This window comes from Falco naumanni, chromosome Z, assembly GCF_017639655.2.
Source record: "Falco naumanni isolate bFalNau1 chromosome Z, bFalNau1.pat, whole genome shotgun sequence".
Taxonomy (NCBI): Eukaryota; Metazoa; Chordata; class Aves; order Falconiformes; family Falconidae; genus Falco; species Falco naumanni.
In genome coordinates, this window is record NC_054080.1 from 70,307,300 (window position 1) to 70,326,959 (window position 19,660).

General features: G+C 41.0%; 1 protein-coding gene across 11 annotated transcripts in view; it reads right to left on the reverse strand.

Annotated features, from left to right (window-relative positions):
* The window catches only part of GHR (growth hormone receptor), a 125,435-nt gene that overhangs the window by 97,201 nt on the left and 8,574 nt on the right, over positions 1-19,660 (reverse strand). For 3 of the 11 annotated variants that reach the window (XM_040580406.1, XM_040580402.1, XM_040580404.1), the window contains exon 1: positions 10,935-11,112. The exons of 3 other annotated variants lie outside the window; for them this stretch is intronic. The gene's annotated coding sequence lies outside the window, so the exon portion shown is untranslated. Of the gene's footprint in view, positions 1-8,358; positions 8,382-10,702; positions 10,725-10,934; positions 11,118-19,660 lie in introns of those variants that run through there. 5 more of the 11 variants (XM_040580394.1, XM_040580401.1, XM_040580399.1 and 2 more) reach the window with 5 other exon arrangements.

Here is a 19,660-nt window from a genome sequence, read left to right on the forward strand (position 1 = left end):
CAGTTGCAGAAATGTGTCTTCTAGTAAAATGTAGATTTTGCAAACAGTATCACTACTAGCCGCAACTTAAATGCAGCAGCAACTGTATTTCTTGAAAATCTGCCCCCTCATTAAAAAAATTATGAGCACTGGAGCAGTTCTCACTACCATGAGAAGATACCAGCTCCCAGGTGACCAGTACCAGCCTCTTCAACCACCTGCCCAGTGCTGATAGCTGTGTGAGCATGAGGGTCTGCTTTACCATGAAAATAAAATTGGTACTTGAAACCACTGTGGCAAACACAGTGCTCTGCCAAGGAATAGTGCTAACTTTCAAAGCATCAACAGATACTGAATTTGGCTTTAACTGTAAAAGGAACCTGAAATGGTCGGGTTTATGCTAGAGGGCAAAGGTCTTGTAACCAGATCCTTACTCAGCTGACATTATAATGGTTGTATGTCTCCATTACACATGGATAATTGGATAAAAATATTGTCTGTATGTGTATATATATAATGTCGTTGCTGACTTTGCTACAACAGTCTTCAAGCGAAGAATGAAGAATTCATGTGAATTTCCCTTATTTTCTCTGAAGTTTAAATACATAAATACTTAAGTTGGTTTATTTAAACTTGACATTCACGTAAACAAGTCAGTATGGGAAAAGCTGAACAATGCTTCCACCACTCTGAAAAAGATCTAATGAAGATAAGCTTTGCCTTTTCTTAACAGAAGATTAACATACCTCTTGTCCTTCTGTTTCAGGGAAGAAGCATGAAAATGGGCACTTGGGATGGGTGCATAGGTGAAAATGACTTTTCTTTCTCTTACTGTAAATGAGTTTAACTGCTTTTAAAACCTACTATTGCCACAGAAGTACAAGTTCTAACTTAGAAGCTATCACAATTGGCATGTAACAAAATATATTTGTCTGGTTAAGTTACAGAATAAAATGGTGCTGCATCAGTAAAACCACAATACAGACTAACAGTTTAGCATGGTTATTGACAACATTTATCTGAGTATCAGGAGCAGCGAGCATCTTATCAGAAACACATTTCAAATCCACAATGTTCCATTGCTTGCAGCAGTGTAGCATACTGGCTGTTTACCCAACTGGACATTGGCTCATCTACGGACTCGATCTGCCATGGCATCTTGTGCCACGCTGGTCCCCTCACCTGCACCTTGCTCTTCTCCTGTGTCTAGTCTCTCCTGCCTGCCCTAAGCGTGCTGAGGCTTGCCATCCCTGATGCTGAACATGTGGTACTTAACACTGCAGCCATAAAAAGCACACATCAAAAGTATAGCACAAAGACCCCTGGGCTATGTTTCTCTAGCCCTAGCTTTGAAGGGGTCAGACTGTATTGCTGTAATTCCATACTCAAAAAGCCCCCCTGCCAAAAAACCAAAACCATAAGCCAACAATCTGCACAGCCATGAAAAACATCCCTAGTTACGTAGCCCTATTAATCCAAACTCTTCTGCACAGGTGTAACATCTTCTAGGACCTGTCAGCAAAGGCACAGACAGAAAATAATGCACTGGAAGCAAATTAGATAACATGAATGAATGCAAATACTACATTCTGTTTCTGCATTAACAGATGTTCCAGTTATGTTGAAATAATCTATTATCCCACTGTTGAAAGAATTAACCACTGTTCCCTTATGAAGAAAGCAGCATTTGGTTTTCCAGTTATGAAAAAACTGAATGGCTGAAGCAACCAGCCACAGTGCCTTAAAGCAGAGATCTGAATTTCCACTAGTTTAAAATGAACAGGGTCAGGTCATAAAGTGAGTGAACTGAGTTGGTCTTATCATCTTCTGTATCTGTCACATACTTACTTTACTCTTACTGAGAATATTAGGGATCCACAATCTCCCTAGTGTTCAGCTAAAAATAAGAGTATATAACATTAAAGAGGAGAATGTCTCACAATTGTATGTATGCATTGTGCAACTTAAGCGTAGCTTAAGAGCCCAACAAATAATAAACGAACACTTTTAGGCTTCTGGAGACAAAGTTTCATGCCCACAGAACTACCAGTGGTTTTCTAGAGCAAGACTTGCAATTCTTGGAATTTTTACGGCTACCTCAAATCTTGAAGAACCTCCTGGTGTTTATTCTTTGCTGAGGTCATGTATTTCAGGTATTTCTAAAGCATATGAAAAACATTCCACAGAAATGCAAATCACTATCCTTTGGTTTCATATCAGCCACAATTATTCTCAGAGATATTCTCTTCCCTCAAAAAATCCTGGTATCTCAATGGTATATTAATACATATCAGTTTTTTTTTTTCTTTAGATAGTACTTTCCATTTAGACCATCCTGCTTTGGAAGTGAATTACTTGCTAGTTGCCAGCTTTAGAAATGAAAAACTCCTTACAGAAAACTGCAAATTATTTTGCAATTCAACAAAGCTAAACAAAGACAAAAAAATTCCTTTCTATTTAAACAGAGAATTGTTCTTTAAGTGTGGGTCTTCAGTACGAATACACTAAAAGCTTTCTTATATTTACCTTCTCTGCAACTTGAACTTGCTCACTGAAAGGCAGAGACCTATCACCATCTGAAGAGACTGGGCTTGTGGTAACCAACAAATACCTTCAACAAGAACTGCATGTTCAACACGCAGGAACATGATGTCTTCATCATTGCTCCAGCCTCCAAATTGCTTAGAAGGAAAATTCAGTAGCTGCCCCACCTGCACTAGGGCACAGTGATCTCTCCTCTCTCTGTACTCTACTGGGGGACAGGTACTGGCAGCCCTGGACAGTATGTGGAGATAGCACTTGCATCAGGTGCCAGAGGAGGCATCAAGAGTGCATCAGTTTGCACAGAAGTGGCCCACACACAGCGTGTAAGGATATAAGTCCCAGTAAAGTTTCTGAACAGTTTTGCAAGGAGTTTCGATAGGTCTGCTCCAAAAACTTCATTGATTTCAGATACTTTCCCACTGCAGACTCATGCTGCTAAACACAGCTCTCACAATGCAGCCATGACATTGTAAGAAGCATCCTATTAGGTTCAACCTATGACAATTTTTTTTTTTTTTCATATGCATACTATAGTAGTAGTAGTAGTAACAGATACATATGCATAGGAGACCCAAAAGCTCACATGTTGAAATCCTGGACCATTAAAGGCAAGTATGAGGATTTTTAGTTTGGATGTATTTTATTTTGAATACAAGTTGGACCGCCATGAATCTTCTGAAGATGTTGCTATGTATTTATAAGCTAACGAATCCAATTATGATCTATAACTCTAGACGTAAGTGCTACTCAGTGACGCAGTGCTGGTAATCAAAAGCTGAAGTGATGCAAGCAGTAGGTGTTCTGATTTGAACATGTTACTGCACTGAATGCCAAAACTATAGCACACCACCAAAGCACACACAAGATTCAGCATCTCATTGTTAAGTATGAGGTTCTGGGAATGCAAACCTTGCTAAGATGAATTGTAAAATTTAGAGGTTAATTATGTTACAGAGAGAGATTTCCTAGTGTTTTGATACTACCAGAAACCAAGGATACAAGATAATAAGCACAAGAAAATACAAACCTTGGGTGATGGCTCTATTGGGAAACCATTAAAAACAGCAGTTTTGTGTGATTATGAAACTGTTGCATAACATCTTACAAGACTGCAGGTAAGTTTTCAGGTTACTACACAAAGGGAACTTCTTGGATCATAACCGCATTATTTATGAGTCCAACATAAAATGGAATTAATTTGTAAAAGCACACTGAGCTATGCCTCAGAATTACAGAAAAATATTTTTCAGGTTTTAAGGCCAGACTGGATGGAGTTTTGAGCAACCTGGTCTAGCGGAAGGTGTCCTGCCCATGGCAGGGGGGTTGGAACTAGATTTAAGGTCCCTTCCAACCCAAACCATTCTATGACTACAAGATAACGGAGACTGCTGTAAAAGGAATCTAAGCAGGATTTTATAAACTTGGAATTTTTAACCTGATCAAGAGAACAAGTGTAGGAATTGCAAAGGAATTACAAAACAGGGTGAAAACTAGGTGAAACTTAGTATTTGGTGAAAATGCCTAGATAATCACAACATGCTATAACCGAAGCTAACTCCTCTATAACAGCTCCCTCATTAGTCTAATCCTAAGTACATGAGCAAGACACATCAAGCAGCCACCTAGATGCTTCTGCAGTATACCTTACCTATACACTGTGTAGCTGTAGCTCACCTCCAGGTTTAAGCAAGAGCAAAAAAATTTAGAAGCCAAATTACAGATCAATGTATGGAAAAAAAAATATTTCTTGCAGATGATCAGCAGATTCACTGAATACAGAGTTAAATAAATTCAACAGACATCTGCAGTATACACAAAATGATAATTTTCTTTTAATGCCTTCTTACAGACCTTGGGAAATCAGGAAGTCTCAGGTTCAGCTACTCACTGTCAAGAAGTCAATGGAAATCTGTAGATTTTCCTATTTAATCTGCTTAACTTCAAAATTTGTAAAATGGTTATGGCAGATCAATCTGATTTTTTAAATTTAGCAAAGAAAAATTTAGCAGGGACAACTGGATCCAGGTTTCATGTGGAGAATGTTCTTACAGCAAACCTTTGAAATACAATAAAAGAAATTTAAGTAAAAGGAAGGGCCACACACAGAATTACTAAGAATTAGGCAAGTGTACCCCCATTACCTAGTTTCTAAACATAAACCCCAATTTCTTCAGTGTACTTTGTGACAGTGTTGATCAGGCACTATCAGCAGTACAAACTGCCATCCCCACGTATCTCCACTCCAGGTCTCTGGTCCATAGATTAAACCACAGCTGATGATTCAGAAAAGATTTAGAGGAAAAGTGATCCCCAGTAGTCTGTACAGAAATTCACATCACAGCTGCTGCAAGAAAGACTCCATCACACAGCATGTCAGTGGCAGTGAGTTTTCCCCATCTCCACGCTTTCGATTGAGCCAGGAACCCTTCAAACTCAAAAATGTAGCAGAACATTTGCTTTGTAAAAGAAACTGAAATTAAAATGCCATTCTCTGCTATTCAAACTATATCTCTACTGAGACATGACTTTCCTCCTGTTCAAGATCCTTGGCCAATTTGACCTTAACATCCACCCAGACATTCCTTCCTCTATCATTGGGACTCAAAATGATTGCTGCTTTTCACTCAAAATGTCATAGGCCTGTCTGTGTCTTGACCACCAGCTTGCTGTAGCCTGTGGAAAGGCAGAGGAGCAAAACTACTATCACCACATGTTCCTGTCGAGGCTGGGTCTACACTAAACAGTGCACAGGAACACTCCCAGGCACATTATCCCTGGAACTGCATTTATTCAGTTCCCATCAAGTTTGGTTATCTCTAAAGATAAACTGTTACCATGATCCCTGGTGGACCCTCAGCTTGGGTCAAGTACCACAGTTAAAAACAATTCTTAAGCATGACTTAAAGAGTAACGCTTGTTGACAGTGAAGAGGCAGGCCATTCTGCATGAGCTGGTCCCAGCACTGGGAACAGTCCCAGGCATGCTTAAAGCATCAGTAGTTAGCTCTATTAACAAGCAGCCACTTCCACCCGCTGGAGACACCAATTTCAGAGGGATGCTACAATGCTGTTTTTAAGGGGTTGTGGTATGACAGCAGCAATGCTGCAGCCATGCCTTCCCTCTCCCAGCCCTTGCTCCCAAAAACCTTGCAGCTCCCCACAACACATCATCCAAGGAGGCTGCCACGCAGAAGGACAAAAGAATGAAACCCAACAGTTAGTGTTCCACAGAAGCAGTTGTTGAAAATGTTCCTGGCATGGCCGGATGCATGACTGTATAGTACCGCCTGGCCCTGCCTAAAAGCAGCACAATCCCAATGTGCCGTCAAGAGGGGATCCTGGTGAAGCGATGGGGAACTGCACTATGGAAATGGCAAAAGTAATTTTTAACATTTTGAGAAACATGCAGATTTCTCTACCAGTTTTGAATACTGTCAATCACACTAGCTGTCAAGCCATCCTCAGCAGAGGTGCAGTCTCATTAATAAACAGTAACTATTAACAAAGACCTCTGTGTTTGTTTTATTAACAAAAACAAACTGCGGAGGTCTGTAAGAAGGCATGGTGGGAACAAAAGACAACAGATTATGCGCAACACAAAATTTTGAGAATGAAAACAGTTATAGTCCTTCTAATGGTCTATAAAATCTCTAGGTTCAAAACTCCGTTTACCATACTGTTGAATGTTCGAAAGAGCTACAACGTGTTTATAATTTTCTGTTATACTTGAACTACTTTTCTGCAAAGGAGATTTTTTTATTAATTCCATTTCTCACTAATATATTAGTCTGTAACAACAGCTGGGAAAGAAATACTTATTAATGATTATTATTTGTACAAAGCAATGGTAAAATAAAAGTGGGTTGTGTAATTTCCTACGCTGGTTTTATGACTATGTATGCCAGGACAAGACTTCTATACTACACTGATGTTTAATTTTTAATGGACTGGCTGCAGGCTTGATTACTTTATTGCACTCCTTGTCCCTTAGATCATTTCCAACTGCAGCATCTCTCCATTGCTTGGGTTAGTCACTTGTAAAGCACAAGCTGAGCTATAAATTTTGAACCACTCTAACCCCATGTCCATTTCAAATCCAGGACTGACAGATTATTCCAACTAGCTGATAAACTTGTAACAAAAGATTCAGAGTACAACTGTCCTGCCAAAATAGCTGGGATGCACAGAGTAAGTAAGAGCACAAACCAGCCTCCAAGGCAGCACGAACAACCCTTTCTTAAGGGGACATGTTAAAATCAGAATCTAGTTCACTACAATAAAGTTAAGTTACCCCAACTAAAACATCCTGCCACACTACATAGCTATTTTCCCTTATTTTTTCCGTATTTGTCTCCCTTTCTGGTGTAGTGCTAGACATATGTGCCATACACATTAAAAATGAGACTAAAATGCAATCAGAAGCACAAAGCAAACAACACCCAGCAATACAGAGGAATTATTTATTAATTAAATCTTTACTAAGCATCAACAATAAATTCATTTTCATGCATTCTTCTGGGGACTACCATGTTTCAGGTCACTTGTAAACAAATCTTCCCTTCCACTGAGCATTCATACACTGCCTAGCGCAAGTCATATAAAATAGTAACTACATCACTTTTGAAGTAACCACACAAAGGGAAAACAAAAAGAGGTATCCCTTCAAATGCTGATTACTTTCCAACTGTTAAGTAATTTAGTGCTAAGGATCCAACTACTGAAATGTACGTAAACGGAGACAGAGAACAGAAAAATATGAGGTAAACGTCACCAATGGGTGATTTATGTCTCTGATAATCCACTCTCCGATAATGGCAGTCAAATCAAACCTCTGACTTCTAAGAGAATATTGAAGATAAGAAGGATCAAAGCACAACTCCCATCCCTTTTGCAGACAGCAGCAGATCTGGCTAAAGGTCTGTACCACGGGACAAGGGTTCAATACTTCAGGTCTGTACAGCACCATGCAAATAGGAAAGTACCAGTGACTCTGAACACAACAGAGGGGAAAGCCATCTCAGCCTTGCAACTAAACCCCATTTCTGCACAAGTTCATAAACAAGAATTAGTTTATATAGAATTTAGGATACAAAGAGTCAGGCAAATTCTGTGTCTCTATTTCTGGATAGAAAATTACATTTATTTAATATCCATATAACTAACACCTGGGGCCATAATTACATGTAAAATAAAAATCGAAGTGTTTTACAAACAAAAAAAGCAGACGAGGGTTTTGACTTTAACCTCACTCACTCCATCAAATAAAAATAATTATTAGAAAATGGAGGCCAAATTAATGTGTGGGTTTTTGTTTTTTGGTTGTTTTTTTTTTTTAAACTGAATTGATTGCAGCAATCAATAAACAAGTTTCAAAGAACTCTTTTAGTAAAGGCCAAGCCTAGCCAGCAGGTATTGCATTAACCGTCTTTATCAATTAGGACTCACCGGGAACAGACCTTATTTACAAAGCAAGAATTCTGGGAATCCACTTGTGTTAGAAGAACCTCACGTATTGCTGCAGAGAGATGTTAGCTTTGCTAAGTGCTGCTTCATTAAGTACAGTGCACACATTTCTTAATGGAGAGCAACTTCAATAGTCCCAGGGAGTTCATCATCTAGTGTGGGATATACACATCCATGTTAGCAATTTCAGAAATGAACGATAACACTGTTTGTTCATTTTTCTTTTTTTTTTTTCTTTTTAAAAGGCAGAATATCATAAATAAAGAATTTGTGTAAACTAGAAAAATATCCCTCACTGTTACTAAACTTCGTCAACATTTAGCAAGTTTAAATGTAGCGAAGCAAGTAGGTTAAATATTGCAAAATATTTCACCTTCTTAAGAGTGCTCTCACATCCTCAATCCTATTCAGGCAGGCATCGATCACTGCACAGTTTATGATGGAAATGTAACACAGGAAAGAGAAGAGGACAAATATTTCTGATGAGTCATTTTTCTCTTTCTCAATAACTCCTTCCCCTCCCTTCTCCAAATGCCTCTTCCAGTAGATACAAACATCAGAAACACATTTATTAAGTCAGCTGTACTTTCCAAAAGGTTGTCTTGTGATATTTTGATGATTACAAAGCATGCAAGTTACACAAACACAGAAATACCACTGCATCACTGTAGCTGCATTCAACTCAAACCCACAAAGGAAGCCTATTAGCTACTGATGCTGATGGCCTCCACGGTAGGAAACCAAACCTCTATCTTGGGTAATCAGGACATGAAGGATTTGGTTTTGGGTGCAATAATATAAGACATAGGTGACAAGGACATGAATGGCACCATTCTCTGTGAGAGGAGAAGGCTCTGGAATGCTGTCAGCATTTGCACTAAGACATGGAAAAAACATGCAAATGAATTTATTAGTCTCTTTAAAGAGAAAGACACCTTAGGTAATACAACTAAAAAGGCAAACCCCCCTCTGCTGCAATCAAACAAACATAACTGTCTCTCTTTTTAACAGAGGCTATTTATCACCAGCCTGAAGATGCCTATAAATTACAAAGGGCAAAACTGTTTTCCGGCTCAGTGTTCCCATCTCTTCCAATGATAACTGGCATTGTGAGCTGAATGGTTTAACTGTTGCTTAAAGAAACAGTAGAAAGAACAGAGGGCAAGATTATTTCTTCACTTTTAAAAGCAGCTGAACTCTGAAATGCTCTGAAATATCTGTACTTTCGTAAGGTTTGGGTAATGTCCTATTAATCAGGAGCATACTCTTTCTCCTGAAATAACAATTTAACTGAGAGAATTCCAGCAAGCAAACCCAACTGCTGCTTATTTTAACTTGCAAGCTCATTTTTTTTATACATAAACAAGCATGACTCAGTCCTACACAGTAGTTTTACTAAGAACTTCCTGTCCCTTCCCTGCTCTTGAAACAGTTGGCTGTCCAACATTTCCATGCTAAAACATGCCCTGTTGCTTCTCCCTCAGCACGGCCCCGGCATGAAATAAGCCCTTTCAGAGAGATGCATGCCTTCCCATCTTTCACCAGTGATTTTAACAGGGCCTTATGCTTAGAAATGTCACTGCAGGATTGGGACTTAAGTAGTGTCCATGTAGAGAGAGCAACTGATACTCAATGTAGATATCTGGAAATCAGTTTACTCACAGGTTGAGAAAGAAGATGTAGAAAAAGATGCTGTTTCTACTCTCTTTAAGTAGCCGAGTCATTCATACAACAGAGATAGTGAATGGGACCGTATTAAGAAGTTACTTGACTTGCCAAGCTTACTACAGGCATTCAACATTCACAAGGCTGGCTTGAAACTGCGCTTAACAATTAGCTTCCTTATTTCTTCTGGGCCTTTCTTATTTCTTCAGCCTTTAGGATTCACATTTGCAAAATTCTGTAGGCAACAAGAAAGCCTATAAACTTTCATTAAAAGCAAGAGAAAGGCATACTGTGCCTCTAAAAATAAACGGTTTCAGGCATTTTATAGCACCACATGTAAGATCAAATCTCTAGCAAGATGCTAAACAGACGTGGAGGTACACAGGGAGTAAAACAGACCGAACAAAACTTGACACGTTCATTCACCCCAACCCCCTGAAGATGATAGTGTCAAGAAATAAGCAGGACCACCCTGAAAAGGAAGGCCATACCCCAAAGCAGGCATTTTTTTTTTTAGTATTACTGAACTTCATGATATTCAAGTGGCCACTCCTTTCTAAGAATCAACCCCTTTAATTACAGTCAACCGGCTGTAGCAGAAGTCCATACTCATCATCTCTCAAAGAGACACCTTGATTAGCTTGAACATAAAGCGCAACATTGCTTTTGTGTATGCCCCTCCCTCCTGCCTGGTTTGCAAATTTTTGATTGACTATAAATAACCTGCTAGAAGAATCACAAATGCTAAGACGTTCACTTGAATATACAGTACTTATCTAAGTAGCTCATGGTCCAGAGTAATTACACCTGAGCCGTTACGGTGAAAATGGATTACAAATCGATTAATACTGTACAAAGAAAAAAAATTATTCCTCAATACTGAACAGCCCCACCTTCAAAGTCTCTGTAAACCAGTCCCTATAATCTGGCACTGCTTTCTGTCCTTCCCATCCCCCCAAAACCAAGAAAATAACAATTAAAAGATAAGATAACCCAGCATCTGGATTGCAAGCCCTGCCAAAACAGAGGCAGGCCGTTCAGTGGGAGCTCACCTCTCGGCACGCGCACAGACAAGGTCAACTTTAAAGGAACGAAGCAGCTGTGATATCCAAGAGAAAGAGACAGGCTGAAGGACAGGAGGGCAAGCAGAGCCAAGGAGAGTGGGTGAAGGTTAGGAGATCCCTACTGGCAAGTTATCGCCTGCCACAGCCCTCCCAGCTACCACCCCTTCCCACTTGCCCTACAGGCAGAAACTCCGAGCTGAACCCCACACCCATGTCCTACCTGCCGATCTCCCTCTCTAGGTATGCACCCCATCCATCCATCATCTCCGGTAATTCAAATATTCCCATCCACGGTGCTTACAAATCAGTAATGTGCAAAATGTCCTCCACCAAGTGCTCTCACAGCAAAAGAGAATGATCACCCTCAGCACAATTGGGAAACTGCTCACGTTTGATTTTCCAGGAATGAAACCTCAGACAGAAAAGGGAATAAACAAGAAAATGTGTACAGGGATCATCCAGAAGTTTAAGGGCAAAACTGTGCTGAGTGAGAGCAACGGCCCTGTGTACCAAAGTCAACAACCAGATTCCAAGTATTCTGGAATATGAACTCAGTACTTCTTTGGTTAAAAGTTTACAAACCTGAGCTGATGCCAGAGACAAAGGGAACATTCTCATTTTGCAATAAACCTCAGGGAGAGCAAAAGCTTTTAGAAGGGCTCACACTCCAGCTGAAGAAAACCAGCCTGCCAGCTTAAAAGCAGTATTCCCAACGTTTTGTAAGTAGCGGTTAGGGCCAAAGGGGAAACTGTACTGTCAGAAGCTTAGTTTGGTCACCACAGTTATAACCATAATCCAAGAAAAAAAAAAAAAAAAAAAAATCAGTGCCAGGACCTTTACTGACCAAAAACCAAACAGGACTTTGAGCGTTTGCTCCAACAAAGGACAGTGCCAGCAGCAGGGCACCGATGTCACATGAATGCAGATGTAGGACCTGTCCAGATCCACAGCAAAACCTGTTATTCCCACCCCTGACCTGGAAAGAAAAGATGGATTTTGTTTTCATTAAATAGAAGATGTATTTCGCTAAAGCATTTTCAGTCAGAAGCTTCTTCTAACACACATTTATTTCAGGCAGTGTTTAAACAAAAAAAAACAAACCCCCAAAAAAACAAAGCAGAAGAGCGATTACATCTAAGGATTTCCCATGATTCAAGGCAGTTTTCTCCTTGGTTTATCACAAGATTAAATGTCTGAGTGTCCGACATTCTACCACTGACCAATGTACGTAAGGAGTAAGAGGCCTGGATTGCAATTTTGGAAAAAAAACCCAAAACAAACAAAAAGACAAACAAACAAAAACCTCAAACCAAACTGAATGTGAGTCAATGACAACATGGTTTGGAGGTGCCAGGAATTTTGCAGTGCACCAACAGGAGCAGCACTGGTGACGGGTGATTTGCTGCCCCGCTCCTGGGTGCTGTGAAGCACCACTTTCCCTTTGGGCTGCTTCCCCCTTCTGATGTTGTTGCCAAACAAACAGTGCGCAGAACAGGGTCACAAAGATACAAGTTCAGAAAACCTGACCAGTGGAGAAAAGTTTAGCAAGCGGCATTTAGCTTACAGAAAAGACACAAGACATTTTGGGGAGCAGAGGAAGGGAGGCAAGCACAAAGCCTTGCAGCCTGGGGAGGCTGCTGCAGAGGAAGCAGTGGTCAGTGGCTGGGAGCACTGACTGCTGTGAAAAAGATTTTCTTAATAACTTCAGCCAGAAAATTTAAAAAAGCAAAACAACCCTGCAGTGCTGCAGACCCTCTGCAGTGGAATTCATTCAGCAGTGCTCAGGGGGCTCCACTGTCCCATCCACGTGAGATGTGACAGCTTTCCTAGCCACGCTGCAAATTCTTCAAAGACAAGGAGCAGTGTCCACTCAGCGCCCACCCAGGTACCAGCAGCAGCAGCGCTATGTCCACCATAATCCTTACCCAAGAATATTATCTCACACAGTCAATACCTGGTATCAGTAAATAATAATTTAGTAAAACTCTACCTATTTCAAGGCACGTTAATATCTTCATGAACATCATAAAAACACTGGCTTTGCTGTAAAAGAAAACTGACATCAGTTAAACTAACAGCAAAAAACACTTCAGTAACAGATCCTTTTGGTGTGATGAAAAAGATTTACTTGGCTCCATTCATACTGATACATAATTCTGCAAGGGGACTGAAATTTTTATTTCTAGTCAATTTGTATCATTTTCTGCAATAAAACAAAAAATAATAAATATGCAGTATCATTTTTATGCAATAAAAAGTATTTTCATTTATTTGAAATCACCTGAAAATAGTAGAATTTATTTGAAATTACTTTTGCTTAACCGTTTTCAACTCATTAAAGTCATGCTTCAGACTGAAAAATTGATCTTTATTTAAAATATGTTTAACTAGTCCAGCATTTATAAGCTACATAGTCGCAGCTACTTCTAAGAGATGAAACTACTAGTCTAACTCAACCCAAAATTATTAACTGGCTTTGTCTCTTGAAGACTGTTTTTCTAGAAAAATTAGTACTTTTATTTCATCCAGTCAAGAGACAAGCTTATAACGAAAAGCTTATATACTTCATTGTACAGAACAGACTAATTATCTTCACTTTACATTAAATATTCAAGAATACCTTCACTGTCATACCTCATCAGGCTATATTCAGAATTCCCTTAAATGCCAGATTTCAGAAAAATATTTTCCTACAGCTATTTTATCAAGGCACAGAGAGGCAACTAATATTGGGGACTGTCAGATTGCATCAGGCATACGGCCAACAAAAAACGTGCTAAAGGCACAAGTAATCAACGTGCAGCACAACCACACCGTAAATTACCCTGCCATTTCTAAATGCCACCTGCTAGTTCTCCTGGGCAGGTATCTTCTTATTTGTTTAGCATAGTTTATAGTATTGCAAACTATGACTATGACACTGTATTAGTAATAAATTACTGTCACCCAAGGTAGGGGTCTTTGCTCCTGTTTATCATAGCAGAGAGCACATACCAAAGAAAGAAGAGCAGGCATTATACTGAGGTGACTGAATTAAGGTCTTAGGCTTATCACACACAGTCAGCAGAGTCGTTACAGAAGGTAATTCAGGTATCTAGTGCAGATATTTAATAACACACCATGTGAACACTCTTCAGCAATTTTAGCAAAATCAGGAATACCACCCAGGCAGTCCAGCCACTATTAGGTCACATTTCCCATCTGTGGCTACAGCTAACTCCTGCCCACCACTGCCTGCCTCAGGTTGTCTTTGATTGCCATGCCCTGGCTGTAGTGCTTTCTGATCCCTTGCCCCTGGGTACACAAGCCTTTGGGTCACACAGCGAGCATGGGCCACCTTGCAGGTGACTGGGAGCAGATCCCAACGTCCGCCCTCGCCCAGGGCTCCCGCTGCCCAAAGGCTGCCCCACTACCCCCTGCCCTGGAACAAGGCTGGCAGCACCTGGCAAGTGGGGCTGGCCAAAATCAACCTGGCTGCGGACTGCTGCCAAAAGGGGCTGACTAGCCCTTCCCCATGACAAAGCAGCCCTCTGCCACAGGCTCCCAAACCCTCCTGCTGCCAGGCGGCAGCGGGGCAAGTTGCATCAGCCCAGTAATAAACCATGCTCCCAGTCAGGGATGTGGCTCAGGCACCTTACGCCACAGCGTACGCTGCAGCCCCCACGGCAGAGAAATGAGAGCCTCCCCAGTTAATCATTTTTACATAGAATATATTTGCCTTTAATTTCCAGCCACAGCCTTCAAATGTATTTCACATCTGAATCTATCCTAAGCAGCCTGCATATGGACAAGCACTCCATAAAGCTGCATCACTCTTAACTGCGGTGACTGAGTATTTACCTTCGGATTTGGGAACCACAGCTATTTTGGGAGATAACGGGCTTCTGGCACTCCATCGCACTGCAGGGTAGTCAAGTTGTCAACTGACAGTCAAGGAAGAATACAATGCCAAGAAGCCAAGGGAATGCCAGCTGCGAAACTCATTTTTTTACTGATGCAGTTTCTATTTACCACCAGCCTCAGGAGAGTTACTGTAGCTTGCTGGTAGCTTATCTCAAGCATCAGAACTGCAAATCTGCTTCTGTGTACATGTGTATTTACAAATTCGCGCATATAAAATCCGGTATGCAAACACCACGTTTTCCTTTGGTAAAACACACTGCAGTATATTGAATACCTGCAGGGAAAAAACCCTCACACTTACATCCTCTGAAAATAACCAAATATGCTTGATGACTAATTTCCAGTTATGAAATGTTAACAGTCTCATTCCTTCATGACAAAATTCTTACTGATAATAACAGACAGCAAGTTACTCTTTTGGAAAGGAACAAGTTAATATGTTCACACATTTATTTCTCCCAATAAGTTTCCACCTCACAGAATATTATTATTTTTTGCTAGTTATGGAAGCATTTCAGCTGTGTGTTTAAAAAAAAAATAATCAAATACATTCTCCTGTCTACAAAACACCCAGGAACATGCCAGAACGTAATTAGGAATGACAAGCACATAATGACATGTAAGCTGCAAGTATCCAGTTCTCAGTCTGGAAAATGAAACACCTTACAATGGGTATGGAATGCTTTTGCTCCGGCTCTTTTACGCATAGCTGGCACGACTAATTTGAAAAATAAAGGAACATGTGCCAGCCTACATTTCAGGCAGAGTTCAGACAACAGAGAAATTCAAACAGAGGAAAGAAGATCAGAGTAACCACACCAAATGCCTACATGAACTTTGCAGAGCAAGAACCAGCATTATTAGAGGGCCTGGGGGTAAGTCTCCACAAAGAAACTGGTTTGTACTTGGGGTCTGCCAGATTCCAATTTTTGTTAAGGAGTGAGCTTTTAGCCATTCTGAGAGTGGTGAAGAAATGCTTGTTTCCTGCAGATAGGAGACCTGAGTCAGAAATAAAGGTCATCTAAGACCATATCTACTGGTGGTGTTTGGTTAAGTTTTTCTGGATTTATGAAAATAAATTCTAAATCAATTTGACACCACAATCTGAATTTTCTGAAATATGCTGAATTTTGAGCAAATGCCTACATTTCTAGTACAGTATGGAAAACTTCAGAATAAGCAAGATTTCCTAGTGAGCAAAAGGATGTGCCTATTGACACCCCTTACATCTTAGCAGAAGCAGAGCTCCCCAGGCTCAGCTTGCTGATGAACAACACAGGGAAGTTTTATGATGGAAAAAAAACCCTGTTCTTTGAATCACACAACTTGGCAGCAACAGGTTATCAAATACATATCTGTCCCAAATAATGCTGGCACTGTAATTCAGTTCCTTAGCAAAGTAGCTGTGCAGGGTATTACTGTCCTGTGCCTCACAAGTCAGGTTTGCTGCCAACTGGGTCATAAAATAATCAACAAACAACACTCCAGAAAGGATGCTAGATTCCTTCCAGCAGCATCTACCATTAAAGCAATCACGTATATTTAGTCAGTATAAGGCTGAATTTTCACTTCTTTATTAACAAACTGCTCAAGGGGGTCTGATCAGCAAGTAACATTCGTGGCTGAGTATGAAGTCAGGCCATTAATTTTTAATTCATGTAAACCTTTCAGCTCATGATACTGCCAGAAAGGACAGCTTGAAAAATAAGGAATAGTCTGTTTGTAGGTTCCCTGGACTTGGATTGGATACATCATCTGTGAAATACAAGCAGCACCTGGCTTATTACTAATTTCAAGGCTGCATAAAAACTAAGAGCACAATACATTCAAAACAACACCCAAACATTCAACCTTAAGTTCTACCAGGAAAAGAAAACAACACACAAACACAACACAAAAACCAAAGCCCCAAACAGAACAGCTGTAACGGTTCTGCTACGGTTTGGAAACCGGTGCCATGAGCGCAGCCCCTCAAGGCTCATGCTGGCTGAGGTCTGCCTGAGCTCACAGCAGAGCCTCCCGTGCAGTCACGGCCAGGGACATGGCCCTGTTCCTAGCCACAAGCTGCATACGGCTTCCAGGAGCTACTGCTTGTGAAACGCAGACCAGATCTTTCACTCCAATCCTACACCCTATGTTACAATCCCTTTTTCACAGCTATGTTAAATTCCTAAATAAGAGGGGCGGTATGCATTTCCAGAGCTAAGAGGACAGGTGAGAAACACTTTCCTCAATGTCATTTCTACCTGCTTGCTTGTCATTCGGACTGTAGGGCAGTCCACAGAGTATTAAGAAACCCCTGCAACAACTGGACTGACTTTGAATAATTTCAGAAAACAAATCCCCCCAGTGGTGGCTGCAGTTCTCTCTCATTCACCATCAGCATATGGCAACAAGCGATTCCGTCGAGTAATCTTGGCAAAACTTGGAGAGATTGTTTTGAATTTCCTTCATAACTTCTCAATGCCCAACTGTATTAACAGCTGAAGATGAAACACCACTGTTGTGGGTCTTCTTGATTCCACGACAATTAATTCTAATGGTTCATGTGGCACTTCACTATTTCAACATTTGTTTAAGATTCATTACGACCAAATGACTGTTCTACACAGCGACTTGCTGGCAATAAGGGAAGAAGAGCAGCCAGCATTTGAAGTCCATGGATAGATACATTCTTGAGCCAAACAATAACCAGAAATACTAACACTACATAAAGTACATCCAAAGTTTGTAACACTATCTGCAGAAAGTTCCCTACCTATAGCCCAGTTAGGCGCCATGTCACTCCTCAGAAAGGAGTTACCTGGATGGTTTTGAAAGCATCATCCCTCACCCACCAGACACACACAGGTCTGGGAATATGAATGGTTCTGTTTGTTTGAATGACAAAACAACACACACAGGTCTGGGAATATGAATGGTTCTGTTTGTTTGAATGACAAAACAACACACACAGGTCTGGGAATATGAATGGTTCTGTTTGTTTGAATGACAAAACAACATAATAAATGGCATTAGTCCTTTTCTGTACTAACTGAAGTGGCTCTGCTAAGACAGAGACAAAGGAATGAACGGTAAAAGCAGCAGGGGGTCAAAAGTCAAGGCCCAAAGCCAAAGCTGCCAATAATCAACTATTTATAATGTAGAACACGCCAAAAGGTCCATGCTGTTCCCTTAGAAGTACATACCCTCCATCCTTGATCTACAGTGTTAGAATTAGTCTAGTCTTCATGTCTCACTCCCTTAATGCATCCCCCCCAAAGCTTATGTGACATGAAGAATCAATGCTAGCCTGGTCAATGGGCTTCTGGTGCTTTTATGTTGTTGCTTTTCAAATGTCTGAAGTCCTCTGGTATCCTTTGTGCGATTACAGCACCTACAGAAGATTGCCAGCCACCTGCACTACGAGCTGCACCAACAGAACAAAACGTAGATTAACATTAATCTTCTCCCAGAAGATGCCCTATTTCTGTCCAGTAATTGCCGTAATGAATACATGATTGCTTGTTCAGGCTTCCTGCTATTCTCTATTAGCGACTTTCCACCTCCACCAGCTTCTGCAGCTCTGCTGTCTTAGGGATACTTAACACGTGGGCTTTATCATCAGCTGCTTCTCCTGTACTGGTGTCAGAGAAAACCAATTGCTCAGTCCACATACATTAGCACAAACTCAGAGACACTTCAATTTCTGCTCAGCAGCCCAGAGAGAGGGGCTGGGGAGGGACAGGGGACAGCACACAGGCAGCTGTGCTCACAGGCTGCTGGACGGGCGACTGAAGCACTGGCCGCTGTCTCCTCTGGCCCGAGCACAGCTCAGCACTTTCCTCAAGCTGGCTGCAGTCTGCATTGTCTGGAAGTGCTCCACAAGCCACAGCTTTTGAACAACAGTGCTGCTCAAGCCACAGCTTTTGAACAACAGTGCTGCTTCTGATGGGGAATTTTAGTAACATTTTTTAAGAGCACCTATCTGCATTGTTAAAGCAGGGAGTAATTATTAGAACATCTGGAAAACACCAACCTACAGATATGAAGCAACACCACAAACACAGGCTTTTGCCACTGCCCACCACTGCCACCCTGCTAAAGCACAGTGATGTGACAAGAGATAAGGATTGCTCATTCATCCTGTACAAGAAGCCTCTGTCAGTCCCTCCATGCTTTCCCTAAGCCACACGACTCGAAATCCTACCGAAAACGGAGAACTAACTTTCAGTCAGAAGAGCTGGAATAAAGCAAAGGAAGTAACTTTGCTAGGACTAGTAAATATAGTGATAACATGAGGCTCAGCATGGTCTGTATACAAGAAGGAAGCATGCAGTTCAATAATCCGCATGCATTTTTCTTACTCATGGATTGTTCTCTCAAAGATGTGCTGAAATTTGACTAGATGCCCAGTAAGCTAAGGATCACGGTTGTGATATTTGGCTTTGTCAATTGTTTAATATGACTGCTTAAAACCAGAAGAAAATAAGAAAGCCTCCTACAGAAGCCTCTGCAAGTAACCTGCTGCCTTCTCCCTCAAGGCCAGTACTGACACTGACACAGCAGAGATGCAGAGCATTCCTCCCTCCCCTCGCCGTCCATCCGTCAGTTTGCACCTTCTCTGGCAGGCCAGGTCATGGTAACTATTCGGAAGAGTAAGAGCCAGTATGTCTAATGAATGTCACCCTAGTAGGTTACAGAAATTTTCAACCTACAGAGCCTACAAAACCCAACAACGTAAAGGATGTTAACATACACTGTAATATAAACCTAATACATTTCTAAAACGGTTTGTACCCCAATAGAAGGTGTTTAAGGGTTCAAAGTTACATAAAAAAAATAAATTACTTTAATAACCCCTGTTTGACTCCTGCTCTCAGCTGAGCAAAAGTTTTGGTGTGTGGCTGTAGGGGCAGAGGAGCCTGGCCACCCCAAACGGAGCAAACAAACAGCCCCAAGACCCGACAGCTGTGTGATCGGCAGAGCCAGAAGCCACAGCTGAGGCCACTGCTTTGAAGCACTGCTCAGCCTGAACAGCAGCGAATGTGAATGTACTTTTTA